The following is a 23,267-nucleotide window of genomic DNA, read 5'->3' as shown; positions in this document are numbered from 1 at the left end:
GTTGCTGCGCAGCCTGCGGAGGAGTTAGCGACGCGGCGACTACCATTTGGCACAAAAGAAGAAAAAGCTATTAAAAAAAATATATCGTGCACAAAAAAACTATGTGTTCGGCGAATGACACACAAAACAAGTAAGAATTATGAAGCGTGAAGTGCATGACGCAGAATTACCCTGCAATCGAAATGTATTAGGAGCAAGAGCAAGCAAAACATTTAAATTATTAAATACTTACATATATGGCAAAATAAATTGTTTGAAATAATTATTTCTTTCATAGGTATTTCAATAATTGTAGCTATTCAAGCGTGAGCTTATCAATAATTGTAGCTGAGCATACTTTGCCTGCATTTAATTGCGTGCAGGGTATACGAAAGCACAGCAGCAAAAAAGCGCAATTCAAGAAGATTAATGTTACTGTTCAAGGATATTTCGCTCTATGCTATGCTTAAGCTTTGCGCTGCCAGCAAACGACAAGCAAGAGAAAAAGCAAGAAGCGAGAGTGCTCGAATAGCTGATACCCCGTAAGACAGGCTGAGCTGCTCTCAATGAACTTTGTGTTCATTTGAATTTTTGTTCTCATATTTTATATTTTTTACAACTTTGCCATTAACTTGATCGGCTGCCTGAAAGATTTTTAGGCTTAAAGCTACTAGTTACCAAAATTGAGATATGAAGCAACTGTAGTTAATGCCATGGCAACTCCCTACTAATATAATAGTCTCAACAATCTGTAACTGTCCCGCCTTGAAGCTGCTGTTGCTGCTAGGCATCGAGTGGAGTGTGGAGCACCCACTCTACAGACAAAAACTACGCACATACACCACACACACAGACATCACATACACACACACCACACATTCTCACAGTTAGATTTTAATGACTAAGCGTCGCCTTTACAGCTACTGCTTAACGACCAGAGGCCGTCTGTGGCTAGCACAGCCCCTTCCCCTCCCTGTTTTCAGCTGATTGTTTTTAACGAGCGCAGACGTTAGGCCTACTAACACTCCCATACTCCCATCTTGTCCATCCCCCCTCTCTTCACTCTTTGGCTTTGTAGTTGAAAACTTTGTCTGCGTAGGCGTAAACGCTTCTACTGAACTACTACCCCGCCCTCTTTTTCTGTGCAGTTATCTCTCTCTCTCTCGCTCCCTCTGCTCTGTCCACTTAGCAACTGGTCAGTCAGCAGCTCCGAGCTTCAACTGCCAACTGACTGACTCACTTAATGACTGAGCGGCGAAGCGTGCCCCGAAACGGCAGCAGTTACTCCTGTTATTGCCTTAGCTCCACCTCTGCACCCCAAGCTCCTCACCCTTCCCCAATACTCGCGCTGCGGCTTAATGACGCATGACTGCGAATTTTGCATTCAGTTCGTGTTTAGTTTTGCGGTTTTGCCTTTTGCCTTTTGCCTGGCTGCGTTCAACTGCAGACAAAGAGAAACAGAACGAAGAGCCCCAGACGAACGCAGAGCGAACGGAGTTTTTATGTTCAGCTGCCCATTGATTTGATGGGGAGGGTAGCTTAATGTTATGCAAGTGCATGTGATGGGTTATAAAAATAATTAACATTGTTAATATTGTTTGAATTTTAATAGGCATAATTATGATGATTATCAGGATATTAAAACTAATGATTAATGCAAATGATTATATAAACTACGATAATGTTGTGAAAATTAAAGGCGGAAATTAATAATAAATTTGAAATAATTATGATAGTGCTAACTATGAGTAACAAGTAAAAATATTGATAATCGGAATGCGGAATGATAAGCATACCAAAAGTAATACACATATACATTATGATATTGGAAATAATGATAATAATTAAAGTCATGATAGTAATTACTTTAGCTTATTCACAAATAGTTAATCTTAATAGTTACGATCAAAACTTATTAGTGTATAAAAATATAGGGTATCTTCTAGCTCCCCCTCCCTTATTTCAGTCCGCTTGGCGTATTCAAACTCTTTTTATGATTTTGCGCTCATATTGTTTTCGTTTTGATGAATGCGACGCTTCAAGTTGGCATAAAAAAGCGCAAGTGATTTCCAAGTGTAGGCAAAGGGCATCAAGAGAGAGTCCGTGTGTGTGAGTGTGTGAGTGTGTCTATAGGCAACAACTACTTGATAATTGTGAGCCGCAAGTTGTTCACATTGTTGCATGCTAAGTAGCTGCGAGAACTGCGCACACCCTCTACCACCAGCCGCACACCCACACACACACACTCACGCACACACTCACACACACACACTTCTCAGACAGAGAAGTTGCTTTTATTGCTTGGCCGGGAACTCGGCGCATCCGACAAGGTCTCTAATATGTGGATATGGGTCGTCATCGTCGACAAAGTCAACGAGTTGGCATCGTCATCGACATTTGCATCTCGTTTCAGAGTGTGTGTGTGTGTGTGCATAGATGTTGTTCTTATTTCTTGGCATTTCTGTTTTGTTGCGCACATTCCTGTTTGCCATTTTCTACCATATACAGTCGCCTTTGCCCTGACTTCGCCCCGCTTCGACTCGACTTCGCCTTGCATTCGCCCTGCCCTCGACTTCGCCCTGTATGCGTTCTGCTTTGCCTGTGCTTCGCCCCGTTTCGCCTTGCCCTGCCCCAATGTCAAAGCGCAGCAGTCGCATCTTTGTGCCACGGTCAAGGGCAATTGAAATCGCTTTGCCAGAGCGAGGGGCGTATGAGCAGCGCAGTTAGAAATAGCGCGCGCGAGTGAAAGAAAAGGAGAGAGAACGCACACATCCTAATATATTTGGATATATTTATTATTTAATATTTAATTCATAACTAATTTATAACTCTATTCTTATTTAATTGATGCCTAATTCAAATCTGGGAATTAACTGAAGTACAGAAAATAATAAATAATAAAAATGACTCAAATTTGCATCTTAGTTCGGGTTTCTGTACTCAGTTTGATCCGTTTGAAAACCACCAATTTAAAAGTTAACTTTCTTATTCGCCATTTCAGTTAATCTACGGTTCATTCGTAGAGCCCGGGATATTATATACCTCCATGCGAGTGCCTCGTCTCTAGTGAATTTCCTTTTCGGAGTTTTGGGTTTTACCTTTACTCTCTCCTCGACTTGCGTCTCGAGAACTCTGTGATCTACAAATTGTTCCCTCATGATCTGATTTAGTACTCTATATCAATTATAAAAACACCTAATAAATTAATAAAAAGAAAATGTAATTTTCTTGAATTTTGTACACTTGAAATTTAGTCTTTGCTTATAATTTAAGAAAATAGATGAGACTACTGTGTTAAAAGGGGGCTAGAAATTGACAAGAAGGGCATAGCTAAAGGGTTCGAAAACTTGTTAAGACTTTCGCTACAGTCTCTCAGAGACTCTACGTAACTTTATAAGATATCTATTTGATTAATCTACTTCTAACTAGTCTATTCTTATTCTTAACAACTTATCATCTCATTAAGAAACGGAAATGCCACAGAGATGTTATTGATTGTCTCCAGAGCACTGACAAGACAGGCTTTCAGCATTTGGTGACATCGACATTTGGTAATTAAAATTAATTTTTCACAGAAAAAAAAAAAAATGCTAAAACGAGGCGAACTATACGAAAAGACGATTCAACTGCATTCAAGTCGGTCAGGCTGGCTGGCAGGCAGGCAGGCAGCCCAGCCGTGAAATCTAGTTTTCCCAGTTCGGAATGATAAATGGGGTCTAGTTAGCGTAGCGCCAAAAGAGAAACAAGTTCACTGGCTGCTGTGTTGTGCAGAACCCCAGCTTTTATGCACCCATCTCTCTTCCTCACTCCCATCTCTCTCTCTCTCTCTCTATAATCTGATCGTGCAACTCTCTGTTGCTACTTTTTAATACCCTGTATATAAGTGTGTATGGAAGTTGTTTGACAGTTGATATTGCTTCTTCCTAGTGCTTTCTAGTGAGTTTCTTCCTAAGGTAATGGAAACAGACTTGAATATAGTTTATTTAGCAATTTTAGTTTTCCTACAGGGTATTTTATTTATTTTTCATTTTAATACAATTTTTTCTATTTACTCAAAACATTTAAGTAAAGTCTAACTTCATATCATTTAATATGCATATAGAGTATCCCACCGTCGATCAGTGTTCGTATAACTCCGTTTTCGCTACCTGGTTTGAGTATGTGTTGTATTTCAATTAGAGCAAAAGTCGTCCTCAGCTGCAATTAGCAACAAAGTATCTGGCAATGTGTGTTTTCGCTATTATCATTTAAATTTATGTTATGGTACTACATATATTTGTTACGTCCCACTCTCGATCGGGGCACTCCTCTCCCATTCACCTGGCATACCTTACGATTATGGCCAGCATTGGGCAATTTGTTAGGCGCTGGCGATGCGCTCTGCCAGATAAAGCATAAAAAAAGAAAAGGCAGCCAGGTCTGCTCGGCTGGTTGCGCGAGCATTCAATGAAAATTAACTAGGGACAAATTGTCGATCGTGGCTCGACGCTCGATCGGTAGCCAACTGGCTGATGGCATTGCACGCTTAACGGCTGCTGCTGCTCCGCGGGCCAACAGCTAGCGAAAGAGTTAGCTGGGTGCTCTTGTTTGCTGGCCAAATTGCAGCCCAACACGAGGATTGAGATTATTTGTGGATGCCTCTTGTAAGGCCATTCTCTTTTATAAGTTTTATAGCAAGTGCGTCTAATAATCATATTTGAGCTATATTACGTATACTACTTTTATAGAACTCTCTTTGGCTATCTTAGAAGAGCACTTTAGAACTTGCTTATGGCAAGTGCTTCTAATAACAATATTTGAATAGAATTGTATTGCCGTCTCACATTGGCATTCTCTCTCTCCCTGACTATTTCTTTTCCTTTTTAAATATTTCTCTTTCCTATCGCTCTCTTTGCTCGAAACAGTTTTAAAAGCCTTTTTCAGAACCTGTAAACTATCACTATAAAGTTGATTCAAGTTTAAAGCTTTTCTGCGCGCCTGTTGGCCTCTTCTTTCTTTTTTTTTCGGTTGCTACCCTTATCATCCCCTGTTTGGTATTCAGGCTCTTGCTCTTTTAATAAATGAAAATGTTTTTAATTAATATGCTTCAATATGTCGAGTGCGGCACTTTACTTTATTTTATGCAGCACAGTCAAGCCTGCCCCATACCCTGCGCCACACCCACAGCCCGTACCCCTTGCTGGGCTGCACATTCAGGCTTGATTATTCAGAGCAAATGCCGGGGTTTGTTTGAGGCGGCGCCTCCGTTTTTATTGTTTCATATTTATTCGTATAAGCCCGTAGGCTAAATTTCAATATTTTATTTACATATAAAAAGCATATACATACATGCATACACAAAAACACACACTCGCACACACAGATATACATATGTGCAGATGTGTGAGTAAGAATCCTTCGTTTAAGCAATGCAACATATAAATGCCTGCTTCCCCTTCCCTTTCCTTTCTGTTGCTATAGCTTTCGGCTCTTTGTCAAGCTTTTACGTTTTTGTTGTCGCTCTGTGGCCAGCGGCGAATTTGTTGCTGCTATTGTTTTTGCTTTTAATTATTCAATGCGTAGACTGCGAGCACAGCAAAGCTCTTGTTGTGTGTATGCCGTCTATTTATAGCTATTGCATTTCATTTGTCTTGTTCTGTGATTGGCTAGCTTACGTTTTGATGCGTAAGAAGCAGAGCTGCACTAAAGTTTTCTATGCTCTGTCTATTTATAGGCACTGCGTGTAAATTAGTTGATTGCTGTATAACTTTTTGTTCGCTTGAGACAACCATCCCATATTGTCTAGTGGTTAGGATACCCGGCTCTCACCCGGGAGGCCCGGGTTCAATTCCCGGTATGGGAAGATCATTTCTGGTTTTTTTTTTTTTATATTATAAAAATATATAGATATGATGAGTATTTTATACTGAAGTACTTTTTTGTTTTGAAAGGTTTGACGAATGACCATCAGCTCAAGTCTTTTAACCAATGGAGGCATATTGAAGAGCACTTCACTACCAAAATTAATAAGCTTTCAATACATGCATTCAATTTAGACAATCTGAAGTTACTTTAGGCTTTCAAAATTCTATTTTTTTGCGGCTGGAATATTCATCGGCGGCTGCACCCCTGTTTTTTGTGCCAAAGCATATGCATATTGCAATTTCTCATTTCCGATGCCACTTTTTCTCTCTCTCCCTCTTCCTCTTTTATTGTACAATCTGCATGGAATTTCAACGTAACAAACCGCAAACTTCATTTACAAAATGGCCATTCATTTCAGGCACCTCCCCCCAGCCCACCCATTCCAGACTCGTAAAGCATGTACCTGGCAATTTTTATTTAAAAATGCAAAAGGCTTTGTCGACGCATTGTGCCTTTTGTTGTTGTTGCAATTGACTCCTGACTACAGCATGCATTAAAATTGGCAATCGTCTCTGTGCGGTTGAATTGCTGACAACCTGACTACATGGCCCAGCACCACACCTGACGCAACCACCCAACCACCCAACCGCCCAATCACCCGAGCCACCCGCACCACCTGCAACAATTGCTTCTGACAGCCAACGGACTCCAACTTCATTAGGTGTTGCCCGCCGTTGGAGGAGAACATGAAAAGGTATATCCACAAAGCCAGCTGCCAGATATTGCATGGGGTGTAAGGTAGCACTATGATAAGCAGCAGGTACATACCTACATATGTATATATGTACATGTATGTTTGTATATAGAGATGCATGCTTATATAGAACGAAGTACACTTGCCTAAATTATATATTAATATTGAATCATATCATTTAAGCAGTTTATATAAATGTTCTCTAAACTATTATAGACGTAAGTTAAATAAGTTCAATTTGAAGGTTACAAATTTTGCTAAGTGTATTAAAAATATTTGCTGTTTTTGTTTTTTTTTTTTTTTTTTTTTTTTTGTCTAGGCACCTAAACGTTCGTCATATCATATTTTCGAAATAAACTCTTATCTATTTCATATTGCAGTCTAGCTCTTTGGGCGATAAATCTATTGATTGAACTTGTAATTAAGCTATCTATTTATTTTTAAATATTCCACTAAACTTTGCTAGTTACAAATTTTGGTCAGTGTAATTTAGGAGTCGTTATCTGATTATTCTATTTTTAACTCAATATATTATGTTTTTTGTTTTTTTCATTAAAGTACAATTTGTCCTCACATATTCCAAATATGGCATCATATTTTGTTGTTCAGAAATTTCGCTCAGTGTATTGCCGTGTGGCAACCCCCTTTGCTGGCTTGCATTTGGGTTTTTCGGCTGCGCCTTTAGTCTGTTGCATTTTTCGGCAATGTGCGCTGAGGGCGGAGCAGTTTGACTATGTGTGTGTGTGTGTAAGTGAGTGTACCTGTGCGCGTGTGAGTGTGCGGGTGGGTGGCTGGGTTGTTGGGTGCGCCGTCAGTGGCTGCATCCTTGCAGTGAGCTCTGCCAGTGGCTTGCTGCTTACTCGCTGCCTCCTGATTGCCCCCCTGTGACTGCTCGGCTGCATTTGCATTTTTTATATTTACAGTTTATACGGTATGCATATTGGTTCTCTCTCTATCGCACCCATGCACCCGACTGCAGTTGGCTGCAGCACACTGTGCTGCTGGCTACTGCTATCTCGCTCTAGCTCATTGCGTTACATACACCAAAAATCGATAAAGACAAAAATTCAGAAAAATGCACTTCATGTTGCCATTGTCGTTGATGTGCGTACTTTTTGCCCGAGCTCATATAGTCGAGCATATACATATGTAATGGCATCAAGTATATACATACATATGTATATGGTGTTTACATATGTGCGTATATAGGGGATCAGACCTTATCGCACACCGTGCAGCAATCGCATCGCATCGTAGTTCCCTAACCAACTGCATTCGAGCTCCCAATATTGAAAGGGACTGCACTTTGCACTTTGCATTTTAAGGCAGTTTAATTCAATCAGACTCTGTTTGTGAATATCCATATATTTTTGGACTGATTGACGGGGATATACATATATATATATTTGGGTATGGGAAGATGTATGATTCGAGTGCTTACATATGATAAGAATCACGTCTGGGCAGAGTGCATTAACCATCCCATATTGTCTAGTGGTTAGGATACCCGGCTCTCACCCGGGAGGCCCGGGTTCAATTCCCGGTATGGGAAATAATACAATATATTATTAGCTACTTTTTAAAACAAGTTTATTATTTTGTACATCCGGAAAATTCTTTAAAAATCTAAAAGTCTTTGTATGCATAAAAATGATATAAGTAAAAATGATAAAGTAAAAGTATAAAAATAACTATTTCATCTCATTCGATCGTAACATTTTCCTTAGTCGTTCCCTCCAAATGCGTGCATTTTTTTTAGACATAAAAAATGACATTCTTTTGGGCTCATCGTGTTTTTGTCCCCTTTGCGTATGATCATCGTTAGTTTCAGTATTATCATCAGCATTAGTATTAGTAATGACATCAGCATTGGCATCTGCATTAGTATTAGCATAAGCATCAGCACTAGCATCAGCACTACAATCAGCGGTGTTGCGACTCTGACCCAAATCTCTCCAAATATTATTCACTTCATTCGCCAGTTTTGCATATTGTCGATAGTGATCAGCTATAATATGCATGCGCATTTCAATGATTTTTACACGCCGAGTGGTTGCATCCATGTAACAGTCAAATGCGTCATTAAATATATCGATTGGTCGGATCAATTCATCAGGGGTAGTCGTATAGCCAAATGACTCCATAGTTATATTTACTTTAAAATCTTGCCAAAATTTGTTTATGCATCTCCTATTGATGAATTTTGATATAAAGTGAAAATAGAAATGAAATAATTTTTAGAAAGCCAAATTTAATCTAAAAGCCTACTTGCCTTTACTCTGTAAATCTATAGGTTTTTTGCATACTTATAATCGTGAGCGTGAGTCTTAAATATGACTTTTGGCTAGCGCTGATCACCACTCCCATATTGTCTAGTGGTTAGGATACCCGGCTCTCACCCGGGAGGCCCGGGTTCAATTCCCGGTATGGGAAAATAATTATGTGGATGATTTTTTATTTTTCTCAAATAATGTATTATTTTTTATTTAAATTTTATTTTGTTAATTCCCTTATATATATTTTATTTGTTTCACTTTTTTATAGATTGTCTAAAAGTAACTAATAACATATCATTATCATTTATAAGCATCTATGTACAAATTATTAAGCAGTATATTTACTTTGGTATGCATATAATATATAACAAGTAAGAAAGCTCTAGTCGAGACTGCTCGACTACGAGATCCCCTGAACCCTTGGAGCAATAGATATTTCAATACTTTTTCGCGACTTTCAGCTTACACAAGAAACACCCACACACACACACGCACGTACGCACACACAGGCATACATACACACACACGCATACAGACACACATACACACACACACGCATACATACACAAACGCATACACACACACATACACACACACATACACAAACACATACACACACAAGCAACCACGCATTAACACACATGAGCTGCAGTGTGCGCTTACTATGAGAACTTAATTGTTTAATAACTTTTTTTATGGACGTACGATCTTCATGAAACTTTTAGATTATGATTATAACATGAATATGCATGTAATTGCCAAAGCACAAGTCTCTAGTATTTGAAATACGCTTTTTACAAAAGTGAGGGTGAGGGGGTGAATTTAGAGGTGGGGCGTAAATTCTAACAAAAACCGAAATTGTATAAATTGCAGATAAGCATACATTAAAAATTTGGAGACTCTAGCAATAAAGGTGTAGAAGATATAATTTTATAACTGGGTTTCGATAAGGTTTTTTATCGATAAAAAAAAGATCGAGATGAGTTATCGATTTTTAATGATAAACTTGATATGCGCGCTGTAATTACGGACATTTTAAAAAAAATTTGAAGTCTCTAGCTCTTATATCTTCTGAAATCGACGCGTTCATACATACGGACAGACGGACAGACGGACAGACGGACAGACGGACGGACGGACAGACGGACAGACAGACGGACAGGGCCAAATCAACTCAGCTCGTCACCCTGATCAAGAATATATATACTTTGTGGGGTCTGCCACGCCTCCTTCTGCCTGTTACATACATTTCAACAAAACCATTATACCCTGATTTCCCATTGAAAATGGGTTCAGGGTATAAAAATTGGATACTAAATCCGATAATTTTTATATAATTGTAGATGAATAAATATGAATTTGGAAGCGATCGCACGTCCCATATTGTCTAGTGGTTAGGATACCCGGCTCTCACCCGGGAGGCCCGGGTTCAATTCCCGGTATGGGAAGACAGAGTTAAATTATTTTCATATTTTGTTTATGTTTTTTAAATATTTGCATACACACTTTAAATATTTGTGTATTTCCTCTGCGCACATTTACTCTCATCTATATTTGAGTTTTGTGCTGTCCATTAGCTAGTTAATTGATTTACCTGTAATGAATCTTCATTGACAACTTCACAAAGGACCTGTCTGAACATCCCAGCGAAACACCTGTGAGCTATTCAGTTGCCGATAATCCAATTACGAGTGCGTATTACCCATAATACATGTTGCTGCATGCAGACAAATGCGAATTGTTAAAGTTCGTTGAGCGAAATTTGATTGGCCACGTTTTTTGCGGGCGTCTGTGAGGGAGTGAATCAATGACTGGGGGCTGGCGGCTTATGTCTAGGTACAGGTACTCAGGAGTCCTAACGAAAATTCAATGGAATATAATATTGAATTATTCGAGAAAGGCGTACAAGAAATTGTTCTGTGTTGGGTAAATTAAATAAAAGCAATGCATAAAATATTTTTCTACAGGCCGACAAAACAGGAAAAAAACAACCGCAATGCATAAACAGCCCCGCATTGATGCCACAGAAAGTCCTCGCATGTACTACGACTACATAACATCCTGTCTGTACTGACCGAGCGATTCACGTACCCTCATTTACTTGCTCTCTGTATATAACGCACTTAAAGCCCATGTCCATTACACAAATACAATCTGCCCAGCCTACCTATGTCTGGGCGCCACCTCTCCAACTCCCAGCACTCCCCCACTCGATGCGTTTCAATGCAGCTGGACCCTGGACTCTGTGTCGCTGTCGCTCCCGCTGCCTGTCTCTCTCTCACTCTCTCCCACACCCGGGCGAACAAAAATAAACACAGGCTTGTATTAATGAAAAATTTCGCGTACATCGAATTCGCATCATTAAAAATAAACCCAACCAAAAAAATATATAAATTAAGGCCCGAAAATTCGCATATGTGAAAGAGGCGAACAATTTTTAAGGGTTGCAATTTTTGCTGTCAAAGTAAAACAAAAAAAACAAAAAAAAAAACATTCGAAAATGTTGTATGGAAATCAATTCTGTTTTTTTTTTTCGCAAATGGCAACAATGCCAATACATATGCGGGTACATAACGTGTGCGTACATGAGTACGTGAGTGTGTGGTATATGTTTTAATGGCCACACAAAAAATTATTCTTGTTGCATTTTTTAACTGCGCAAAGCACAGACGAAAATTTTGGTCAAAGTTTGGCAACGGAATAAACCGAAAATGCAAGTAAAAATGATTTGAAGCGTCTAAAATGATTATTAAAAATTAGTAAAGATATTATTTATATTAAAAAAAATAAAATAAATAAATAATTAAAATAAAAATAAATAAATAAGAAATAAAAAAAACTTGTCAGAAGTGGGATTCGAACCCACGCCTACAGAGTAGACTGCGACCTGAACGCAGCGCCTTAGACCACTCGGCCATCCTGACTTAACGTCGCACCGCATCTAAATGCTATATGAGCGGGGGGAATTACATATCAATGTAAATTAAGTTAAACAATTCGAAATCGAATTCGAAGTAATTAAAATAGGCATAATATTTACTTTCACACATGTATATGTATATATTTAGATATGCGCAACTTAAGTTAAGAAAAAATGTGAATTCTGATTTAATGTCAAAGAAGTGTTAGCTACATTTTATGATTAATTTCCGAATGCTGCCCACTGTTCAAAAATAATGCAACACCCTTGTCTGCAATATTTACAATTGCATGCAATAACTACACACATATATACATATATAACATAATAAAAGAAAAAAGTGTATCCAAAAACTTTTCACATGCGCCAACTTTATTGTTTTTGTTTCATTTTTCGGGCTGCATTGCAGCAGTTGCAACAGAGAGGCGTGCGCCCCATTCGTGGGCATGGTTAATCAGACTTGACGCAGGGATTAAAAAAAAAAAAAGAATAGCATTGCCGAAAAGCAATAAAAAGTGCATGCAATCGGGACTAGCTGACTGCGCTATGAACTGCAATGACGGATAGAGTAGGGGTATTCCTGCAGGGAAATTTTGCATTAAAGTTAGTCGAGTTCTACTTAAAGTAACTAATATTAAATGTATATTAAATAATTGTAATATATATTAAGTATATTCTTTAGTGGGTTTCCCAATATACCCTCAGTTGTAGCGCAGCAGAGGTTTTCGTACACTTGCTAAAAAATTAAACAAAAATGTGCGCCAAAAAAGAGAAATTTATTTTAATGTCAACCCATATACCATGTACCATGCTCTATAACATATGTATGCAACTGTATATATGTGCAGCTCTCTGTCTCTCTCTTTCAGTGTCGCTATCTCATTCTCACACTTACTCTCTCTCTCTCTCTCTCTCTCTCTCTCTCTCTCTCTGTTTCTCCATGTGCATGCTGTGCGTAGCCCAAACCCACATGGAAAATAACTGTACTTATTATAGGTTCCACATGATTTAAGAGCGACAAATTTGTTTTTTTTCGTTAAACAATAGAATTATGCAAATTTTTAACTAGTTATGCAAATTATAGCTACATTTATATTGTCAAATAGATATAGATAATATATGTATATACATAAATGTGGCAAACGCTTGCCATTTGCCAATTTGCAATTAGCCAATGAACGTTTCTTCTTCTTCTTTTTTATCAATTCATAAAAATTACATTTTATTTACCTGGAGCAAACACTCAACGTGCTAATTAACTATAATTACATTGCCAATGATAGGACACGAGCATGAATTATATACTTAAAATAAGTATATAAGTATATACATATATGGCCTATGGCCATGCATTATTTTTAATGGCATTAAAAGCCATTTACAATGTTTAATGAAGGCTTATAAATGGCTTTACCAAGCAGCATATTAATAATAATTTATTTAGTTTCGATTCTCTATGTAGATTACAAGGCTGATAGGCTGATGAAATGGAAGGGGTGTAGTATAAAAGAAGTCAGAATGAACTTTCAAATGTGTATAACAAAATATATTCAATGATATTTTAGATTGACGAGATTTATATCAAAATTTCTTATCCATTTTATTGTAAAATTACCAAAAATTGAATTATAAAATAAAAATAGTAAAACGTATGTCTGCATATTTATTCTTTCAACAAATGTTTAACTTTTATGTCATATTATATATGGTCTAGATTGATATTTGTAAAATTTGAAATATGACTACACAAATTAAAACAAAAAAAAAAACAAAAAAAAAATTAATTAAAAATTGTGTACAAAAATTAGGGTAAAAATATTATTTAATACTTGATGAAACAAATACTTAACTATCAATAAAATAGCATTACAACATCATTAAAAATATTTTTTTTTTTTTATAAATATTATTACGAAATTGATCAAGCAAATATTTTTTAAATATTTATTTAAATTATTTTAAAAATCGTCTTAGGAATCGTAAAGTATTTAAATAATTTAAATCAATATGCATTACTATAAATATAATATATAATTGGACTTAGATATACTTAGACATGCAAAATATAATTTACAAATATAGACATTCTCAGTCTATGTTTCTGCAAACTTACTTATAAAAATCAATAAGGTCTTTTCTTTTCGGCTATTCACATATATTATATATACATTTTATAGCTGTATATATATTTATTGTGGCAGTTGATAATAGTTTTATATAATAGCCATGTATGTATATATTTAAATATGTACAGCTCTCGAATATAACGCCCAATATATTGTGTATACGCCCTGTGGGCGGGAAAATTTGCGTGGAAAGAGCAAAACGCAAAATGACAATAAAATCAAAATAAAATGCAAAAAATGTGCAGCACAACAAAAAATGTGAAATTAAAATACACGAAAAGAAAAAATTAAACAAAATATACAACAACAACAACAACAACAACAGCAGCAGCAAAATGCGTTGCGTGCGTTCGTTTTGGGCTGGATTGGGTTGGATTTTGGTTGGTCGGCCTTTTGGGCAAGGAAAAAGGCGGGTAAGAGCGAAAAAAAAATATAATAATAAATTGCATTATAATTTCTTTTTTATGGAGAATGCAGCGGGATGAAAAAATAATATTAATGTGCGTATATATGAATCAGGCGACATGCGAAGTGAATATCATTCACAGTTGACTGAAGAGGTTTGGCCTCAATGAGTATATTAGAATATTTTTATTTTATATTTTATATTGCAATAAGTATATTAATAATAATATTAATATATACTATATAATATATATATAATAGAGTTGTTACTCTACTAAAATAAAAATTATTATTAAATAAAAAAATATATTATATATGAAGCAAAATAAATAAATTAGAATAAAGTAAAAAAATTGTAAATTATAATTGTAATTGTGAAAGAAAAATAAATAAATAACATTAAAATAAATGATAATTGTAAATTAAAAATATTTAAAAATATTTTTGATATATGTAAAAAAAAAAAATTAAAAAAAATCAAATTTATAAAATTGTTAAAAAAAAAAAAAAAAAATCATCTCTTGCTCAGCCAAATATGCTGCATATAATAGAATATAATAACTATCGAAATAGAGCATAATAATAAATTTAATTTTCAGATTAAGGTTCTATAAGTAGCTTTCGTCTATTCCCATATTGCTTGTCTTTAAAATTAGTTTAAAATATTTATAATATATACCTGCTATATAATAGATGTATCCATTATCCATTTCTTTACATCTTCAGTTTTCTTCAGCCTAATTTTCTCTTCTTTTCTACCCCTCTCCTCTTGCAGTTTTTCCCTCAATCACACTTCACTCACCTCGTGCAGCTGTTAATGTGCCAACAATTTCAAGAGCTCAATTGTGAATGATTGTTGCGCGATAAAAAATGCAACACAAACGCATCTAAAAAAGAATTTAAAAAAAAGCAGTTTTTGTTGTTGCTGTTGCAACAGCGAATGAGAAGCATGCGCGCAGCAGCAGCAGCAGTAGCTGCGGCAGAGGCAGCGGCAGAGGCGGCAGCAGGAGTCGCCAGCTGGAATGAGAGTTGCATTAAATGCGTGGCTGCCGCCGCTGATGCTGCCGCCGCCGCTGCTGATTATGCTGATGATGCTGCAACAACAAAATAATCGTATAAATTAACATGCAACATACATAAAATGAGAAAAAAAAGAAAACAAATTTCAATTGCGTGTGCGTGAAAAATGCAGCAGTGGGCTGGGTGGGCGTGGCAGGGGGCATGCAATTATAGGGCTGCTAATTATATTGACAGTCGAGCAGCAGCAGCAGCAGCACAAAAAAAAATAAATGAAATGAATTTAAATAAAAACAAAAATGAAATAAAATAAAATGAAAATCAAACAAACGCCCGCCCGGCCGCTCGGCCCCACATTTTGTGGTTTTGTTGCAACTGCAAGTCATAATGAGTTTTAAAAGGCACACGCACAACATCTGCTGTTGTTGTTGTTGTTGCCTGTCGCTGTGCATTTTGTTGCTGCACTGCGTAACGCAGCATAAAAAAATTCAGTTTCGAAAATGCTTTGTCAACAGCAACACACATTCAAAAACTTTTCGGTTTAGTCGCATCAGTTTTCTCTATATGTATATATGATTTTCGCCTAATTTTCCAAAATGAAAAAACCCCAAAAAATACAATGAAAAACAAAATGTAAAAATAAAATGCCTTAACAATTAGGAAAATCAACGCGAAAAGTGAGTGAAATGTTGTTTACTAAACAAATATTGCGCATACGCCATGCCAGCCAAAGCTTTCATCTAAAATGCTGCGCTTAGTCTATGTGTGTGTTTGTGTGTGTGTGTGTGTGTGTGCTTGTGTGTGTTTGTGTTTGTATTTGTGTTTGTGTTTGTTTTTGCTGCCACCCCTAATTAATGCACCTAAAGTCCAGGCTGAAAAAAAACCCCTATTCATTCAGCCCATTCCTATTTCTCTATTACGCTGACGACGTCGACGTCGTCCTCTTCGCTATTTTGTGGTTTTTTGACCCACCCCCAACCCCAACCCCCTCTGTGCAATTTGCACTCTTGTTTTTGTTGGCTTTAGTTAGCTGCGCTCAATGCTTCAACTGATTAACAAAATTAGTTTAGAAAACTCTGCACACGCGTTCGAAACAAACCAAAAAAAAATCTCCGTTCGGTTCTTTTCGTCCACAAAAATCTAACCAAAAAGGAAAATTTATACAAAAATATCTGTAGATTCAGTGTAATGTTTTCAAAATTTTAGCATTCAACGTTGTGCAAAGGCGTAATCCTCTACACTCTTATTATATGCATTATCGAAATCCATAACTGATCCAGCAGTTAATCAAAGTTTTGGTATGCCCATATCGAATAGTTGATACATAATAAGTATTAGTCGACTTGTGACTACATGGACCATATGCCGTGCTTAAAGAATGTGTTTAAGATAGATGAATATTTAGTTTTTTATTTGGATTTTAGGTATTTAATTAAAACAATAAATAGTTGAAGTGTTTAGTGTATATTTTGCTCAGCTGAGATGATTTTCAGCTACGAAAAAATAACAGAAATCGTTCTGGAAAAAATTCTTTATCTAAATTCAAATGCATATTTATATATATTATTATAAAATTTTAATTTTTTAATTTTTATAAAGAATATATATTTATAACAAAAATTTATATACATATATAAATAATATAATACCATATGATTTAATATGATAGGATAGTAAATTGTTTAAAGCTGAGCAATAGTTGGAATAAGACTAAATCTAAAATTTTGCTACCCCAACATTTGAGTTTAATAATTTTTATCTGTGGAAGACTGGTCGATTCTACTTGAAAGGACATTTTTCATATTATCAATTAGAATGTACTATATAAATAATATTTTTAAAGTTCATTTTATTTTAAATATTTTGTATTAATTAGTTATAAAAATATTCTTTTTAAAAGTTACATGAATTGAGACACAAAAAGAGAATTAATTACAATTTTCAATCTATCATATAATTACAATTTAAATTTAATTATAAAACCATTTTTTTTATAATTTCAAATCAATTTTAAACTTTAATGTGGACATAATAAGTTTTTATTATTTTAGTCGAGCTTAAATTTAAATTTAGTTTTGTATTTTAATTATAATTAATATTTTTTTTTATTTTTTAAAGATTATAAATTTTTTTTATATGTTAAAACAATTCTAAATTTTATTTTTTTTTGTAATGGTTTGCTCTAATTTAATTAACTTATATTATATTTATTTATATATATTTTTTTGACACAAATGTTTATTGAATATAAATTTTATATATAGGTAAACTAGCATTCATTTTAAATTTAATGCATTCCATATAGAATATAATCTAAATTGAATTTCAATTTCTTATGAATATATAATTTTTGCCCATTTAATATTAAATCTAGTCATAAATTTCTAATTAAGTTTGTCGCCTTCAACTCGTGCTGAAAACGTTTCGCACTTTAATTTTCATTAGAAAATTGTTTCCGTGTGCGGCCATGTCTATGTGTGTGTAGGTGTGTGTGTGTGTGTGTGTGTCTATGTTTCTGTTTTCATATTCTAAGCGACCCCAACGGAGGGCAGGATGCGGTTTTGTTAACCATTTTGTGATCTATTTTGCTCGCAACGAGAGTTTTTGGCGCTCGTTTCTGGCATTTGTGTGTCGCGCAACGATAGACAGCCGAGGGGCGTGGCGGGGGGGGGGCAGGGCGTCGAAGAGTCGTCTTGAATGAAAGTCAAAGTAAAAGCAGCGCCGACAAAAAACCTAAACAAAACATAAAAACGGCGCTGAGCAGGCAGCAACAGCAGCAGCAGGCGGAGGAAGAGGCGGAAAAGGAAAAAGAAGAGGGTGAGGCGTGACTGGGAGGCAGAGGCAACTAGAAAACAGAGAGCGCCAAAAAGTTTTGATAAGGCCAAAGCAAAGCAAAGCACAGCGGAGAGTCAGCCAAAAGGGCAAGAGGTGGGTGGGGCCGAGGCCGGGGCTGGCGTTGCTGAAGAACGCGTCATAGGGAAAAAAGGCAAAAACGACAAACGGTAAACAACAAACAAAAACAATGTGAGAGTTTTGCCCGCCGGTAGAAAACGAGCAAAGAAAATGAAGACGACGAAATGCAGCGCGAAAATGAAAACGCCGCGAGACGACGACCAAAAAGAGTGTGTGATAGAGAGGTGGAGAGGGGGTGGAAGAGGGAAAGGGTGTGTGATGGGGCAAAGGGTTGCGCAAGGGGGCGTGAGTCAGGTGCTGATGCTGTCGCTGACGTCGCTGCCCTCAGCTGCTGCTGCTGCTCTTGCTGCTGTTGCTACTGTTCTGCCGGGTTGAATGCACGCCGCGTGCAATAGAGAGGGCGGCAGCTGTGTGCGAGCGAGCTAGCAAGCGCTTGGGCAGCCTAGCTCTTGCCCAATTGTGCGCTCTCTCTTAATGGCAGAGCGCATGTGCCTTTGGCGAGCTCTCTCTCTCTCGCACAGATGCTGCACTGGCCAGACAGAGAGAAAGAGAGAGAGAGAGAGAGAGAGAGAGGGGCGAGCGCCTGCTGGGGTGATGGGATCAGTAAGTGTGGGCGCTCTGCGCTGGGAGGTGCTGCAGGTGCATTTATTTATTTATTTCGATTCATTTCCGCTTTTGTGTGCGCTAAATGAAAACTCATTTCCTTTTGATGTTGATGTGGCTGTTGTTGTTGTTGTTGTTACTCTTTTTGTTGCTCTTTTTTTTTTTGTTTTTCAATACACACGACATTAACAAAGGAGATAGACACATGTGCCATCGCTCAAGCTAGACAGAGTGCGAATGGGTGCGCGCTCTCTTACGCTCTCTATCTGTCTTTCTCTCTCTCGCTCACTCTCGCACGCTCTCTCGCACTTTTAGGTGCTGCTGCGCGATAATGAAAAGTATAATGCACCAAAGTGACATAAGGCTGTAAATTAAGCAACAACAACAATAAGTGCACACACACAAAAAAAAAAAAAAAAAAACTGTAAACTGTCGCCCTTTACATACTACACACACACATGTGTGTGTGTGTGTGTGTGTGTGTGTGTGTACATATGTGCTAGTGCCCACTGGCATATAAAGCCGCACCATTTACTGTTATCTGCATATGCTGCACAGGGCTGAGCATAAGCTGTGCCTGTGCTAGCCAAAACTCCCCATGGGCTGGGGGAGTGTGGAGTGTGGGGCGTGGGATGAGTGCTGTGGGTGCTGGGCGGCGGACGGCAGCTGTGTGGTCAATGCTAAATGACCAAAACTTCACGCGCGCATGTGTGTGTGTGTATGTGTATGTGTGTGTTACATTAAATGAAAAGCCCTTTCATACCAAATTACAATTATGGTAAACATACACATAGTCGCACACACACACAAACATGCATGTCCAGCATATAGCAGGTAAATTTAAAATGGTTTTTGTATGTAACTGTATTTTTGCCGCTGGCCCATTGATGCTCTTTGATGGCAAATGGCATTTGAAAGAGAGAAAGAGAGAGATGGAGAAAAAAATAATTCTGGAAATGAACAAAATTTGCATAAAAATTGAAAAGTTCAGTATTCTAAAGCTAGAAAACTAAACGCAATATTTAAGCCATTTTAGAAAGAAAAAGTCAATTTAATATTAGTTTTAAAAAATAATAATAATTAAAATAAATAAATAATAAATTGTAATATAACTTAACAAATGATTCAATTATGTTATCTTTTTTAAGTATGAATGTATATTAATATATATATACATACATTTATGAAAATCATTTTATGTGTATTAATTGTAATTGAACATTTATTTTTAATTAGAATATTTTGAATATGATCTACATAAATATGTTTTTTTTTTCTATATTAAATCATGTTATAACATAGAAATTAAAAGAAAAATTCAATTTAGTTATAAATTTGAAACTTATTCGTGGACTATTGGCTAAATTTCCAAATAATTGTATATTTAATTGTCATAAATTTGCCTAATACAATTAAATATTTAAATGAAATTTTTAAATAAATTAATTATTATTTACTAGCGAAATATTCGTCAAGCCGTCATTGCGTCAAGCAGTCAATTAATAATATTTAAATATCTTAAAGTAGTTGCCGAAATTCAACTCAGCTCAATCTGCGCATATCGAAAGGCATTTGGGAATTCCCATGTCTAGTTGCCCTCTATATATACAGCACACACTCGCACACTCGCTTACATGTATGTACACTTGTGCATGTATGTACATACATATGTATTTAGCTACAAAAAACATTTTTGGCTAATTCATATTTATTGCCGTTCCATTTCTTTCTTGTTGTTCTTTCGGCTTTGGGTTGTCTGCGCGCCCGGTTTATGGAGCTGCCTCTCACATTGGGAGCATATGCTGTGACCGCCTGGCCCGCCCCCGCTTCGTTTCAAGTTAGCTTTTTTGTTGTTCTGTGTGTGTGTGTGTGTAGTCAGCAGCGCAAAAAACAAAACCGGATCGAAGCTACACACAAATACAAAACAAAGCATAAAGCTCCCTAACCGGCACACACACAAACACATGGATAAAGCTCACCCACATACACACATATACAAGCTCATTTGCAAAGATAACAAAACAAAACCGGCTTTTGTATTTATTTTTTAATGTTTTTTTTTTTTTCGTATTTTGTTTTTGTATTCGCGAGCTCTTAAAGCGACCTAATATTTCCTTTTGTTTTTACAAATTTGTTGCAAAAAGCGAAGCGCAAAAGGAATAAGAGTCGGAGCAGGCAGAGTCGCAGCGATAAGATAAGACAAAGGGCGCCTTATCACAGCTGTTTATAAATATGTATGTATGCACATACACATGCGGGCTATAAACAGTTGCAAATATGCATACAAACTGACACTGCATATACATACATACATATAGTGTATATGTTTGCTTGTGTGCATGGAAAAGCTTGTTCTTAACCTATACCACGCAAAGCAATTGCGATAACAAAAACACAATTAAAAGGCGCTCTCTGCTGGCGCGAGTCGCCTTCTTCGTCTTCTGCTTCGTTTTGTGTAGTTGTCTGAATGCCGAGGCCAAGAGGTAATCGCTCGAGAAGAGCACAAAGCGCAATAACAACAACAAATATGCCAGACACAAATGCCAATGCACGCAAAAAGCTAACAACAAAAGTTTCTCTATGCTCGCAGTGTGTGTGTACAACTATTTCAAGTAGTTTTTTTTTTTTTTTTCATTTGCACGACTCTTTGCTGCTTGCATATGTGTGCGTGTGGGTGAAGTGTTTTTGCTTGCTTCTATTTCTGGTGCTGTCTATTTGCGCAAAATTTCTCTAACTGGCGAGCGAGCGCAACAGAACCGACTTGTCGTTGGCTAGAGAGAGAGAGAGAGAGAAGAAGAGAGCGTAAGCGCCCGCGAGCCGAAGAGCGGGAGAGTAGAAGCTTTGATGTTTTTCGTATGCTTTGTTGCCAGTTTTCGTTGGCGTTTTTTTGTGCCGGCACACACAAATACTAAACAGCCGGCAAATGTTTTTGTATGCTCACACAAACACAAACACACACACACACATAACCATGCACACTTCGCTCTCCTTTTTGCATGCATGTGTCACAGCATTTGTTGGCGCCAAATATTTGGCGCTGTTGCCGCTTTTCATAGTTTAGAATGTTTAGTTTCTTTTTAGCTAAGGCACATGCGACGTATGTACGTACATTTATTATGATTTATTCGAGATATTATTACCCAACACTGAAGCATCAGCATCAATTAGAATTTCATCCGGCTCGGTTTGATCACACCAATCGTTCAGGTCATTCAATATATTTTCCCAATCGCCATTCTCCCTGGCATCGTGTGTCTTAGCCAAGCCGATGCCTTCGGGTGCTTCACGTTTGGCATTGCTTTCTGCCAATAGATCAATTTTTTGATTAATATCTAGATTGCTAAAACCACTCAATAATTTCTTCCAATCGTCTTGCTTAACGTCGTCCAAGTGATTTGCCTGATCTACCTGATTTGTCCCCTTCTCCTGCCACTCACTGTTGCACTGCCTGATGTCATCCTGGTTATGCCAATCGTTCAGGAACACCTTCCAGGCCTCGTGCTCATCGTGCTCCTGCTGCATCTGCTTCTTGGCCGACAGCTTCAGCTCCTGGGCATAGCTCTGCTCTCCCAGCAGATCCATACTATTCAACTCCTCCAGGTGAAGCCGCAGCCAGCATCTAATCTTCGTCGGCAGCTTCAAGCACTTTAGGCCACAGAGCTGCATTCGATTTGGCCCCGACTTGGGCATCATTCGATTGGCGTTCAGCAGACTCCTCTCCTCGGCTGTGCTCAGCAGAAACTGTATCGGCTCGATGCGATGCTTCACATCCTTCAGTATCGAGGCAATCTTCTCGTGCCTGCGCAGGATGCTCAGCAGCTTGAGACGTGTGCATCGAAAGGCCCACAGTGCCTGCCGATTGTCTGCCGGCACCTTCTCGGTATTCCTAGTGGCAAAGATCTGAGTACATTTTTGGTAATTCACATTTGGCTTCCGTGACCGTTTGTCCTTCAAATGCTTTGGATTTCTCATCCCTGTCTAAGTTTAGTTTAGCTAACAAAATAAAGTTACTGAATATTGCGTATATGAAACTTGCGAATGTCTTTTCTGTGGCAGAGACTACTGTAGTCTTCTATGTGATCAGTGACTCACTGTCTCACAAAATGCATAAAGACAGATCTATTTTTTTTTTCTATAGAAAATATTTAGATTTTGCTTTAGTCCCTACTCTGTTGCCTACTGCCTAATGCCTCTCTATGTGTATCTCAGGGTGAGCTTTGTGTCTAACAATAAAGAAAACATTAATTTGTATAAATTGATTGACCTATGTTTTTCCTGTTACTCATTTGCTCGCCTACTTGCTAACGCCTCTCTATGTGATTTTCAAATTTACTTGACTTTATGTTAAAAATATAATTTTATATTAAATATAAGAATTTGTGGCATTTTCATAACGGTTTCGCTCTTTTATTTATTTGTGATTGTTTTTA

The 23,267-nt window shown here is 37.2% G+C and overlaps 5 non-coding genes across 5 annotated transcripts; 4 read left to right on the top strand and 1 right to left on the bottom strand.

Moving 5' to 3' along the window:
• Positions 1-5,749: 5,749 nt before the first annotated feature.
• Positions 5,750-5,821, top strand: Trnae-cuc. Its single transcript has one exon. It is a non-coding gene; the product is annotated as a tRNA-Glu (tRNA).
• Positions 5,822-8,057: 2,236 nt separating this feature from the next.
• Trnae-cuc lies at positions 8,058-8,129 on the top strand. The gene has a single exon. It is a non-coding gene; the product is annotated as a tRNA-Glu (tRNA).
• An 809-nt stretch (positions 8,130-8,938) lies between these two features.
• On the top strand, positions 8,939-9,010 carry Trnae-cuc. Its single transcript has one exon. It is a non-coding gene; the product is annotated as a tRNA-Glu (tRNA).
• Positions 9,011-10,229: 1,219 nt separating this feature from the next.
• Positions 10,230-10,301, top strand: Trnae-cuc. Its single transcript has one exon. It is a non-coding gene; the product is annotated as a tRNA-Glu (tRNA).
• Positions 10,302-11,694: 1,393 nt separating this feature from the next.
• Positions 11,695-11,777, bottom strand: Trnal-cag. Its single transcript has one exon. It is a non-coding gene; the product is annotated as a tRNA-Leu (tRNA).
• Positions 11,778-23,267: the final 11,490 nt, after the last annotated feature.

This window comes from Drosophila mojavensis, unplaced genomic scaffold (assembly GCF_018153725.1).
Source record: "Drosophila mojavensis isolate 15081-1352.22 unplaced genomic scaffold, ASM1815372v1 contig_74, whole genome shotgun sequence".
In the NCBI taxonomy this organism is placed as follows: Eukaryota; Metazoa; Arthropoda; class Insecta; order Diptera; family Drosophilidae; genus Drosophila; species Drosophila mojavensis.
Note: the sequence above shows the minus strand (reverse complement) of the source record. Positions and strands in the feature narration are given on the sequence as shown.